Source organism: Schistocerca cancellata, chromosome 1 (assembly GCF_023864275.1).
Source record: "Schistocerca cancellata isolate TAMUIC-IGC-003103 chromosome 1, iqSchCanc2.1, whole genome shotgun sequence".
Classification (NCBI taxonomy): Eukaryota; Metazoa; Arthropoda; class Insecta; order Orthoptera; family Acrididae; genus Schistocerca; species Schistocerca cancellata.
In genome coordinates, this window is record NC_064626.1 from 662701807 (window position 1) to 662715025 (window position 13219).

The 13219-nt window shown below is 42.9% G+C and overlaps 1 protein-coding gene across 1 annotated transcript in view; it reads left to right on the forward strand.

Annotated features, from left to right (window-relative positions):
* Positions 1-13219, forward strand: part of LOC126183783 (phosphatase and actin regulator 2-like) — a 284061-nt gene that overhangs the window by 222845 nt on the left and 47997 nt on the right. The gene's annotated exons all lie outside the window — the stretch shown is intronic.

Below are 13219 nucleotides of genomic sequence, written 5' to 3' on the forward strand. Positions count from 1 at the left end.
TAGCACATGTAAAATTTTCATACTCGATTTTCTCGAAACATGTTGCGTCTTCCTGTTTCCATATGTTGAAGTCGCAGTTGTGCCCTGCACATCCTGTGAATATGAATCAAATCGGTGAGGGAAAGTCCATAGGGTTCCCTTGTCAGCAAAAGTACTCCACCCTACGTTCATTCTAGTCTGCTTACTGTAATAAACCCTTGGTTTCCCTGTACAATTTGTGCCCTAACATTTTTCTCTTTTTCTAAACTGACGATTCCTTGATGCCGTACGATGTGCCCCATCAACGGATTCTTTCTTTTAGTCAATTTGCGCCTTAAATTTCTTTTCTCCCGAATTGGGTCTGGTATCTCTTCATTCTATTCAACAGGTCCGGCAATTTTTCCTCACTTGCACTGAAAATAGCAATACCATCTGCGAATCTTCATTGTTGATATCCTTTCACACCGAGTTCTAATCCCACTCCTGGAAACAAAAGAGAGGTTCAGGGTGAAAGGGTATCAATGATAACTGATTAGATTCACTGATGACACAGCTATGCCCAGTCAGAGTGAGGACGGATTTGCACCGCCTATTGAATGGAATGAAGAGTGTAATCAGTACACAATGTGGATTGAGAATAAACCGAAAGAAGACTTACTAAGGAGGAGCAACAGATACGAGATAAAAGATAAACTTAAAATCGAAAGTGATGACCACGAAGTAGATGAAGTGAAGGAATGCTGCCACCTTGCAGCAAAACGAACCCACTACGGGCGGAGCAAGAAGAAGACTAACTCAGGCAGGGAGAGAGCATTCTTGGTCAAAAGCGGACTGGCAGTATCAAACATTGCCGTTAATTTGACGAAGAAATTTCTTATGATGTCCATATGGAGCATAACATTACGTGTATGGAAAACAATCATGGCCTTTAGGAAAATTGGAGCAAAAGAGAATCGAAGCGTTTGAGATATGGTGCTGTGGAAAGAAAATTAAGTGGACTGACAAGAATTGAGAAAGTTATATGTAGAATCGGCGACGAGGGGAACATGTGGAAGGGACAGGATGATACCAAACGTGTTAAGGAATCGAGAAAGCATGGGTGTGTGTGATGTCCTTAGGTTAGTTAGGTTTAAGTAGTTCAAAGTTCTAGGGGACTGCTGACCTCAGAAGTTATGTTCCATAGTGCACAGAGCCATTTGAATCATTTTTTGAATCGAGAAATAACTTCTTTAATACTTGGGGGAGCTGCAGACAGGAAAACTGTAGGAGGAGACAAAGATTGGAATATATCAAGCAAATAATGTAGAGCGTTGAGTGCAAGTGCCACTCTGAGATGAAGAGGTTGCCACTGGAGAGGGATTTGTAGAAGCCGCATCAATGCAGTCAGAAGACTGATGACAAAAAAAAAGGATCATTAGTTGTCTAGCCATATAATGATCAACTTTCTTCTGTAGCACCACATTTCAAAAACGGCTGTTCTCTTCTTTCTGAACTGTTCGTCATACATATTTTACTTCCGTGCAAGGCTTCGCACCGGACAAATACCTTCGGAAAAGGTTTCCTAACACTTAAATTGTATTCGATGCTAACGTAGTTCTCTTTTTCCTAAAAAGTTTTTTTTTTTTTTTTTTTTTTAAAACTATTGGTAGGCTGCATTTTATACCTTCTTCACTTCTGCCATGATCTGTTATTTTGCTACCCAGATAACAAAACTCTTCTGCTTTTGGCGTCCAATTTCCTAATCTGATTCCCGTTGCATCATCTTTAATTCCGCTTCATTCAGTTACCCTTGCTTTACTTTCATAGATGTTGATTATCTTATAACCACTTTTCAAAATTCTGTTCGTTCCGATAATGATGGAAACTGAATAAATGAAGTAAAATTTGTGCCAGGGCCAGGACTTGAACCCGGCTATCCTTGCTTACTAGACAGAAATACTGACAATTACACCAGCGCAGCAATGTGGCACAAATTTTAATTCATTTATTCAGCTTCCATCATTATCGTAGATAAAGATGAGACTTAAATGTCTCGAGGAAAATTTAATTATAAGATCTGTTCTTTCTATTCGGCTGTTCTTTCAAGTCCTTTATCCTCTCTGTCAGTATTACAATATCACCGGCGAACAAAGTTTTCATTTCCTCTCTTTGAACTTTAACTCCCATTCCTAATTTCTGCTTGGTTTCGTATGCTGCTTTTTCAATGAACATACTGAATAACCAGAGGCAATCGGCTGCAACCATGTCCCACTCCATCCTCTATTACTGGTTACATGTTATACGCTTCATCTCTTACATAACATCGTTGTTTGGAAGGACGCGAATGGCTGCAACTTGTCTCCCAATAGCCGACCATAACCATTTCCAGTCGTTGGTCGGTTTAGTTGGACCAGAGGACCCAGTCCGTTCCATGTAAACACAGCCCAGACCATCACGGAGCCACCACCAGCTTGCACAGTGCCTTGTTGACAGCTTGCGTCCATTTCATCGTGGGCTCTGCCTCACACTCGACACCTACCATCAGCTCTCACCAGCTGAAATCTGGACTCTTCTGATCGGGTCACGGTCTTCCAGTCGTGTAGCGTCCAACCGATACGGTCACGAGCCCAGGAGAGGCGTTGCAGGCGATGTCGTGTTGTTGCAAAGACACTCGCTTCGGCTGTGTGCTCCCATAGCCCGTTAACGCCGAATTTCGTCGCACTGTCCTAATGGATACGTTCGTCGTATTTCCCAAATTGATTTCTGCGGTTATTTCATGCAGTGTTCCTTGTCTGTTCGCCGGCCGCGGTGGTCTCGCGGTTCTAGGCGCGCAGTCCGGAACCGCGCGACTGCTACGGTCGCAGGTTCGAATCCTGCCTCGGGCATGGATGTGTGTGATGTCCTTAGGTTAGTTAGGTTTAAGTAGTTCTAAGTTCTAGGGGACTGATGACCACAGATGTTTAGTCCCATAGTGCTCAGAGCCATTTGAACCATTTGAACCTTGTCTGTTAGCAGTGTTGCTTATCTGTTGGCACTGACAACTGTACCCAAAAGCTGTTGCTTTCGGTCGTTAAGTGACAGCCGACGGCCAATGCGTTGTCTGTGGTGAGAGGTAATGCCTGAAATGTGGTATTCTCGACATACTTTTGACACTGTGGATCTTGGAATATTGAATTGCCTAACGAGTTCCGAACTGGAATGTCCCATGGGTCTAGGTCCAACTTCCGCGTTCAAAGTCTGTTCATTTTCGTTGGGCGACCATAATCACGTCGGAAACCTTTTCAGATAGACCACCTGGGTACAAATGACAGCTCTGCCAACGCACTGCCCTTTTTCACCTTGTCAGCGCGATACTACCGCCATCTGTATATAGGAATATCAGTATCCTATGACAGTTGTCACCTCATTGTAAATGCTGATTTACCTATCTTCAACGTACCTTGGGAATTAAATTGTAGAGTCACTATCGCTGGTTGTATTGACAAGTCCGTACATTTCTATGCCATAGCAGAACATTTTATAAGTGGCATCGCTGTTGGGTGACGTGAACCCTGTAGGGCTGTAAATAAATTTTCTAGCAGTTACCATTCATAGTTATTTCTTCCTGGCTGTATTAATTGATTGGTGTCACGCATTACGAAGAAATCGCTAAACAAGACTATCAAGCAGCGATGAAACTTTTTTTTTAATGAAGCTGAAGTGTAACCACCATATAAACTGACTTAAAAGTACATTGTGGGGACCCTACAACAGCCCTGAAGACCGTATATTACTGGATATAGTATATTATTGTAGCTCGGTGATAGTGTCAGAGCTCATACACTTCAGTCCGGGGTTCCACCCCTGTCAATCCTGACAAAGTTCCTTTGATCTGTCGCTTCTTTCGCTTCTGGCAGTGATTAGTATATGTGAAATCTGCCATGGTGTACTGTGACCCGGCATCCACGTGAAATTGGTTGGCTGAATAGGACCAAACCTACTAAAGCTGTCAGGTATTAAAGCAAACCTCCCGCTAGTAGAGAGCTTTAGTTAAAGGAATTGAAAAGTAAATGTTCGAACACTGCAGATCTGAAATCTTCGTTATAATCTATTGTGATCTCTTCTTTAGAAGTGACAGATGGCAACTGTGTTTGTGCACTCCACACCACAACCGCTCGTGTTGACGACATTTAAGTTTCATTCTTCGAGAGGTTGCATTATCATACGTAGGACCTGTCCGGTCGTTACGCGGTTGTAGGCGAAGTACGAGTCCATCGTTACACTACGGAGACAAGGCTGCTGGCTAAACAATGCGTTGGAGTAGGTGGGGGAAGTCACTTGAAATTAACATGCTGGACTGTTTGGAAAAGGCTAAAAGAGTGACCTGTTATTTTTTGAATGATTTCTTGAAGCCTTCAGCTGCTATTTCCTTTATTTCCTGTACGATTGTACGATTTCGACCTTAGGCCATTTTCAAGTATCTAAAACGGAAGTTCCATTCATTGGATACATTAATGACACTTGTGATTTTGATGTAGGAGCAAGTCATATCTGCAGATATACTAGGCGCATTATAACTTACTTTACGGATGATTTTTTGGTAACAGATTATGTCATATACGTCGTTGCTCATATGACATCATGTTATGGTCATAAATTAGTTCGAGGTGTTCACGCTATTTTAGGAGCACGTTACTTTCGAGCAGTTATTGCAGAGCTCTTATATATAACGTACTTAACACTAGGAAGATTACAATTTTACAGAATTTCGCTACTTAACCTGCATATGCTTTTCTTCTGTGTTAAATTTAATTATCGTTCATCGTTGGTGTAAATATGACTTCATGTAATTTCTTTAACATAACTTTAAATGGTTCAAATGGCTCTGAGCACTATGGGACTTAACATCTGAGTTCATCAGCCCCTAGACTTAGAACCACCTAAAACTAACTAACCTAAGGACATTAGACACATCCATGCCCGAGGCAGGATTCGAACCTGCGACCGTAGCAGCAGCGCGGTTTCGGACTGAAGCGCCTAGAACCGCTCGGCCACAACGGCCGGCTAACTTTAAATATTTGTTGTGTTATTGTAGGAGCACGTCATGTTTGAATAGTTGGTACAAAGATCTTATATATCACTTTTGTCACAGTATTCTAAGGAAATAGAACCAAGAATTGCCTCTGTTTCAGACAAACCTCAGAAATGTAATTCTAGTATTACTGAATAAAGCAGAAGATCCTGATTGTATTGTCAGTCTGATTTTGTATTCCTTTTCGTACGGATTTGCGTTGAGGACCCTCGTTCAGTGGACTGGCAAGAAGTCTGAGAGGCTTGTTGAAGTCTCTTTGTAGGTACAACAGACGAACTGACAGACATACTGTTACCATAGTGAAGATTCAGAAAACATGAATCACGAGAAGTGTAGCAGGGTTTACACGGGGAAATTTGAAAATAACAAACGAGTGAAATAGCACAACGATTAAGACACTGGGCACGTATTTGGGAAGACCCTTCCCAGTCTGTACTTCCTCATCATTTCAAGCGAATACAATATGATTCCCTTGTCATGGCCATGATTGATTTCCTTGCCCAACTGAATTACAGCTCAGTATGGAATGCCTTCCTTGTTAAGTGGGTTTTATTTACTGCAAAGAACTTCGCTCGATTTTCACATTGTACATTGCTTGTTGAAGCCCCTTATGCACGACACGAGAGCGAATAAACAAGCCAAGCAATGGTTACTGCGTGTCGTGAGCGTCAGGTAACCTGGACTGTAAATAAGCAGACCCTTCAGCGCCTGCGTGCTTACGGACCACTTAATACGCAATGAGGATGCCCTTCGCTCACTCACTCACTCACTCATTCTGTGGCATGTAAGGCACAGAGCCGACGCTGCGAGGAAGACTGTAGAAATGCCAACGGACAATACCATTTTCAGCTATGATGTTTTTTTTTATGAGGTACAGTCAGACATGACTACAAAGAACTTGTCGACGCAATACAATTTACAGGCGCACTTGTTCTAGACTCATGGCCGTGCTCCTGATTTGAAAACATTGTGGACGTGCTATCCAATGAAATTGTATTTGTCTTCTTCCTGTGTGTCAGTGCCCCCTACCAGTTTGAAGAATATTCACAAAACGGTAGAAAAATAGATAAATACAAAACAATTGACACGAAGGGTGAAGATCTTAGCAGCAGTTTTTTACAAAATTACCACGAGCGATTCAGAGTGTCTGCTGTTTCCTTGTAGACAATTGCGTATTTGAGAGTTGTGCAGCAGTTGGTGGGTAGGGAGAGAGAGAGAGAGAGAGAGAGAGCTGGGGTATACCATCGCCGAACGGTCTTCGGGCTCCATCTACCATTGCACTAGACGACATGCTGTAGAGGACCATCGGCAGATTAGAGATGGTCAAATTAAACGGTGTCTGCCCGGTTAAACGGTAGTTCTCCTCGTTTTCATAGGCTATGACACTAATTCGTAACTGCAGGATAAGCATTAGGAATGATCGATAAACCCCCGACCATTTAAAGAATCGACTTCCCACGTACAAAACAGCTTGAAACTCCTGGGTTCAAATGAGTTAATGTGTTAAATATTTGACGTAAAGCATGTAAGCGAAAGAAAGTTTAAAAAGGTTTGAAACTATGTTAAAAGTTTGTCGGAAGTCACTAAGTGCTGCCATTTTCAAATACTGGATGAATGTAGTCTGCATATTTGCGCTTGGTGAGTTAACGGTGTGTCAAGACATATACACAGTTATAATTTTAATCAGGGTTGTCACAGGCTCTGGAAAGCAGGGAATATCAGGGAATTTCAAACACACCAGGGAAGTCAGGGAAATTTGAAAAAAAAAAAAAAAAACTGGAAAATCTCGTTTCTGTCTCGGTGGATGAAATGGTTTGTTTACTGAGGCAACCTGCATCTTCCCTGGCTGGTTGCATCTGAGTACGTTCGCCGCTTCCCTACTCCCTCATTCCTCCTGCTTCTCCTCTTCCTACCATCCCCTCAGCTTGCAGCCAGTGCTGCCACCGCTTCTTGCCGCTAGCCTAGCAGCTGCCGACGGGAGGTAGGGAGGCAATAGGAGTGGTTCGTTTGGATATGATCCTCAGAGACTGTAGACGCAGTGGCCAGAGACGTCAGTCAAGTGTGCGGGAGTGAATCTGTGTGTGCTCTTGTTTTCTGACAAAAGCTATGGCTGAAAATTTAGTTGTGAGAGTGTGATTGTCTTTTCTATGTGACTGCCTGCAGCTTAGCAATCATCTTTACGGTGAGTTGCTACGTATCCTCATTATTATTGATTGTCAGTTTTTGAACACCTTATCTGTTGCATGGGTTGATCACCATGGCCTCAGTTCATCAAAACGCTGTCTGTGGCTCGTGAATAGGTGGGATTTCCGTGACGGGTCAGCAACACAGACCGTTTCTGCGAGTATCTGTAATGGATTGGGCCTGCCGATCTGAAGCCATTCGGTTTCCACTAATGTGCAGGCCCTCTCCATTGGATTTAGTCTCACCGATATGCCCACGGGCCGAGTTTATGTGTGTCAAGCGTAATGCAGCGGATTTTCATGGTTTATCCGTGAACCCCGGACTGCGGTGCTCCTCAGTAGGCCAGAGGCCATGGGCGATGGAATTCAGGAATTGGGACTCTGGCGGCAAGAACATTGTACAGTGAGGCGTTTTATAGACATTTTATTTGTTCAAGTACATTTGTTCAAGTAGTTTATATGTTGGAAAGTATGGACAACAAGAAGAAGAAAATTGTGTCAGTTGCTGGCGGTTTGTACGCAATGTACTCATATGTTTCTCGAAAGAAAAATCACACAATACCTGTAAAATGATATATATAACATAGTGAATAATAACCGACAATTACGAACATAGTAGAACCAACATTTTATTGGCGGTCACCTACAGTGATGGTTTACACAATTCTTCCGCACCTTATACACTTCTTTCAAGAGGCCTACTTTTTTCTGAGGTTGTTCGTGAAATCAGTGGAGGTATTATAAGTCTGTCTTGCGACTCCAAGGAAATGCGTATTTTTGTCATCAAATGTGTTTCGTTTTACTGAAATAAAATAACATCAGAGGTCTTAATGAAACACACATACCATTTGGCTTGCTTTCTCCGTCTAAAAACAGTTCATTACAAAAGTTTTTGATGTTAGTACTTAAGATTTTTGCTCAGATCGGGAAATACCATCTGCTTGTAAGTATATTTTAGATATTTCCTTATTCACATTATTGTTTCTTGTACCGTAGCTGCAAAGAGAGAGTGTCAACTTACGTCTTAACTTATCCTTGAGATCTCAAAATTTGTCAGGGAAGCATGCTAAAACTTATCTGGAAATCAGAGAAATACGAGGAATTTCACTTGGAGAAACTTGTCGCAACCCTAATAATACTTGTATTACTGTGTTGTACCTTTCACATAAGATTATGCAGTCCCTCTTATTTGGTGGATTATGTCAGCATTTTCAGTTCTTAAATTGGATCGCTGTTTATGTGAAATATCAAATTTTTGTTGCCCCCTGGAAGCCGTTAGATAGTTAACCTACATCTGGTATTTGATTCCGTATAACAGGATAGTCGCTTACATTAGTAATATACAGGGTGGTTATACTGCAATTAAACTTCTGGTACTTGGTAGGCACGCACGAAGAAACGAGTGATTGTAGGACATTGAAATTTTGTGGAAACATTTCTAAGGACATTATCAAGAGAAGTAACGAATAAACAGTTGAATGAAACATGTTTTAATTTCCACATGAGAGGGAGCATTTGTTAATTGCGTACCATGTTAACGTTCCGGTTACAAATGTTGCTCAATGTGACGACCATCTGCATCAACGACAGCCTGGATACGCACTATAGAAACTATTTCACACTTGTTCGCATCACCTTTCGAAAGATGGGCCATGGAATGTTGAGCTGACGAGACATAGCTCGTGCTCTGCTTGAAGGTGGCAGATTGCGTCCAGCATTCTCAGTCATGGCAATAGTAACTACTTCAAATATTTGTGGCGCAGTTGGCCGTCAGCCTTTCCCAGGAGAAATTCCCAAATCGCCAGTCAATTCGAACTTGCGAATCATGTTCTTCAATCCCTGAGCGGAAAGAAGACATCTCCATATTCCCTTAATGCGTCGATACTCGCGAAGAGCGCAGGCACGATTACTTTTGTTTTGATAAAACAGATTTACGATTAAAGCTCTGCTCCCCTTGTCCTGACCCATGTTCACTGCCTGCAGCTGTAATGCATACTGCTGTTAGTGTTTCAACCCTACGTCGCAGTATCAATACCGGCTCCCAACAGCAGGTCAAGACACTAACACTCCTAACAACGCAACTCCTGCAGCGCACAGTCTGAATATTATTCCTATAAAGTTTGTTTTTCATACTGTAAATAGTTTTCCGTCTACACTGGCTCAAGAAGTGAAAGTTTAAATACAGTCCTCCTGTTGACCAGCCCAGGGCGGCAGCAGTGCGATTCGAACTACGTTGAAAATCTGTTAGACCCTCAATAACAGAATCGTGATCCCGGCTGCGATCTGCCCTGATGGCACCATCTCACCGAATTATTTTTTTTTTTTTGCACTCTTCATCGAACAGAATCGCATACACATACAATACGTCACTTAGGAATACAGCACAAATATATTAAAAATACATTGCTGTGTAAAGAGGGCATGTGCTTTTGCTATAGCATAAGTTCATTAACTACTTCGCCTGTATCTGCATTAAATTCTACGGAAGAAACTGTAACATTTAGAAAACAAAAGATGCCTTGTCAAGTTTGTTAGTAAAAACATCTCTTGATTTCCTATAGCCTGCGCAAGTCTCTAGTTCCGCTGTTAAGTCCATTGCGTGAATTACGGTGCACTCAGAATGAAATCTGCTACCATCCAATAGAAGAATCAGCAGTCGGGATGGTGTTGTAAATACGAAATTTTGTCGCGGTCGCGGATGTTTTCCCGCATCCATCGAAAAATTGTGGTTGTAGAGAAGCAATGAACAGGTTTTGTTTGTCACGCGCAGTTTGTATGATGAAATTTGACAATTCGTGATAGGGTTGAAGGAGGGTAGGGAGAAGGAGAGAGGGAGTGTGTTGTTGTAGTCTTCACTACGATGCCAGATTTGATACAGCTGTCCACTCTATTCCGTTCATTGCCAAATTAATTATTTCACGATGCCTCGCATGTGTCCTCAGACCGATCCCGTCTTTTAGTCAAATTGTACCATTAATTTCTTTTCTTCTCAATTTGATTCAGCACCTCTTCTGCATCATCTACATCATACTCCACTATTCCACAAGGCGGAGTATGGCGGAGGGTACTTTTTGTACCACTAATTAGCGAATAGCGCGTGGGAAGAATGATTGTCAGGAGGCCTCTGTATTGACTCTAATTTCTTAAATTTTCTTCTCATGGTCATTACGTGAGACGTATGCAGGCGTGGGGGAGTAATTTGTTGTCCAACTCTTCCGCGAAAGTGCTCTCTGTTTAAATATTAAATCACAACTCATCTTGTGTAACGCCTGCCAATGGAGTTGCTGAGCATCTCCGTAATTCTTTCGTGTTAGCTAAACGATCCCGTGACGAAACTTGCCGCTCTTCGTTGGATCTTCTCGATCTCTTCTCAGTCCTCTCTGGTAGGTTTCCCAGATAGACGAATAATACTCAAGAATGGATCGTACAAGCGCCTTATAAGCCATGTCCTTCGTGGTTGAGTTACATTTCTTTTTGATTCTTCCTATGGATCTGAGTTTGGCATCTGTTTTCCCCACTATTTGTTTTATATGGTCATTCCATTTAATGTCGCTCCCGGTAGTTACTCCTAGATATTTTACGGCAGATAGTGTTTCCAGCGGTTTGTCATCAATAGTGCAGCTATACAGTAATGGATTTCTTTTCCTATGTATGCGCAGTGTGTTACATTTATTTACGTTCAGGGTCAACTGCCAGAGCCTGCACCATTCATCAATTCTGTGGAGTTCATACTGCAAATCGTTACTATCTCGTGGCGTTGCTACCTTGTTATAGACAGCCGCATCATCTGCGAACAGTCTTAAGGAGCATCCGGCGCTTTCTACTAGATCATTTACGCATATTGTAAACAGTAACGGTCATATCACGCTACGATGGAGTACACCGGACATTACCTTTACATCTGTCGATCTTGTTCCGTTAAGAGCGAAGTATTTAGTTCCGTCTGCAAGGAAGTCTTGGATCCAGTCGGAAATCTGCTCCGACTTCAGATCTATGCGTCCCTTCTATTACATCCCTCTGTAGCATCACATTTCGAAAGCTATTCTGCTTTTGTGTTCTGTTGTCCACATTTAAATTCGATGTAAGGTTGCCCTTGTACTTGGTAAAACTTAAAATTTAAATTCGGTGGTAGCTATTTGTCTTTTTTTCACTCATTTTCCTTGCTATTGCTATTCAGCATTTGTATCCTCTTTATGTCTGCCAGTGCCGGTTATTTATCCACCTAAAAACAGAATCATCAAGTAAATTTAGTGTCCCATTACCTAAGCTTTCTTTCATTTTTTCCATTACTCTCCAATATCCTTGTATTACTTGATACCTCTTTTCAAGACACCATCCATTCCGCTTAACTGATCTTTCCCGGCCTTTTCTGGCTGTAACAGAATACTGTGCCAGCGGCAAATCTTATTTCTTTTGGTGAGAAGTGTACTGCAGTCTGATTTAAGTTAGTTGGCATCTGGCGGTTAAGGTCCGAAGTTGCGACGTCGTCGCCGGCACCGTATTCCGCTTTCCGCGACGATAGAAAATTCACGTGAACGATTTGCAATTCAGTTACGGTATAGGTCTGTATAGTGTCTCAAAGCAGGTCAAAAATGCGTTCTTAATTTTAATTATCGTCGTAGTTGTTTCTTTCTTGAAATAGGCGGATATTTCGGCCCAGCAAAAATTTCCAACTTCAGAACTGGAAGGTACAATTATTTGCGCAGCGAAATTGGCAACACAGTGGAAACCGACAATGCCAATGCATTCAGCCCGCTCGCTGTCAGAGGCCAACTACACTACTGACCATTAAAATTGCTACAACGTGAAGATGACGTGCTACAGACGCGAAATTTAACTGACAGGAAGAAGATGCTGTGATATGCAAATGATTAGCTTTTCAGAGCATTCACACAAGCTTGGCGCCGGTGGCGACACCTACAACGTGCTGACATGAGGAAAGTTTCCAATCGATTTCTCATACACCAACAGCAGTTGACCGGCGTTGCCTGCTGAAACGTTGTTGTGATGCCTCGTGTAAGGAGGAGAAATGCGTACCATCACGTTTCCGACTTTGATAAAGGTCGGATTGTAGACTATCGCGATTGCGGTTTATCGTATCGCGACATTGCTGCTCGTGTTGGTCGAGATCCAATGACTGTTAGCAGAATATGGAATCGGTAGGTTCAGGAGGGTAATACGGAACGCCGTGCTAGATGGCATGATGATTCCGGAAGGATCATCAGGACTCACAATCCCAACGGCCTCGTATCACTAGCAGTCGAGATGACAGGCATCTTATCCGCATGGCTGTAACGGATCGTGCAGCCACGTCTCGATCCGTGAGTCAACAGGTGGGGACGTTCGCAAGACAACAACCATCTGCACGAGCAGTTCGACGACGTTTGCAGCAGTGTGGATTATCAGCTCGGAGACCATGGCTGCGGTTACCCTCGACGGTGCATCATAGACAGGAGCGCCTGCGATGGTGTACTCAACGACGAACCTGGGTGCACGAATGGGAAAACGTCATTTTTTCGGATGAATCCAGGTTCTGTTTACAGCATTATGATGGGCGCATCCGTGTTTGGCGACACCGCGGTGAACGCACCTTGGAAGCGTGTATTCGTAATCGCCATACTGGTGTATCCCCTTGCGTGATGGTATGGGGTGCCATTGGTTACACGTCTCGGTCACCTCTTGTTCGCATTGACGGCACTCTGAACAGTGGAAGTTGCATTTCAGATGTGTTACGTACCCGTGGCTCTACCCTTCATTCGATCCCTGCAAAACCATACATTTCAGCAGGATAATGCACGACCGCATGTTGCATGTCCTGTACGGGCCTTTCTGGATACAGAAAATGTTCGACTGCTGCCCTGGCGATCACATTCTCCAGATCTCCACCCATGTGAAAACGTCTGGTCAATGGTGGCCGAGCAACTGGGTCGTCACAATACGCCAGTCACTACTCTTGATGAACTGTGGTATCGTGTTGAAGCTGCATGGGCAGCTGTACCTGTACACG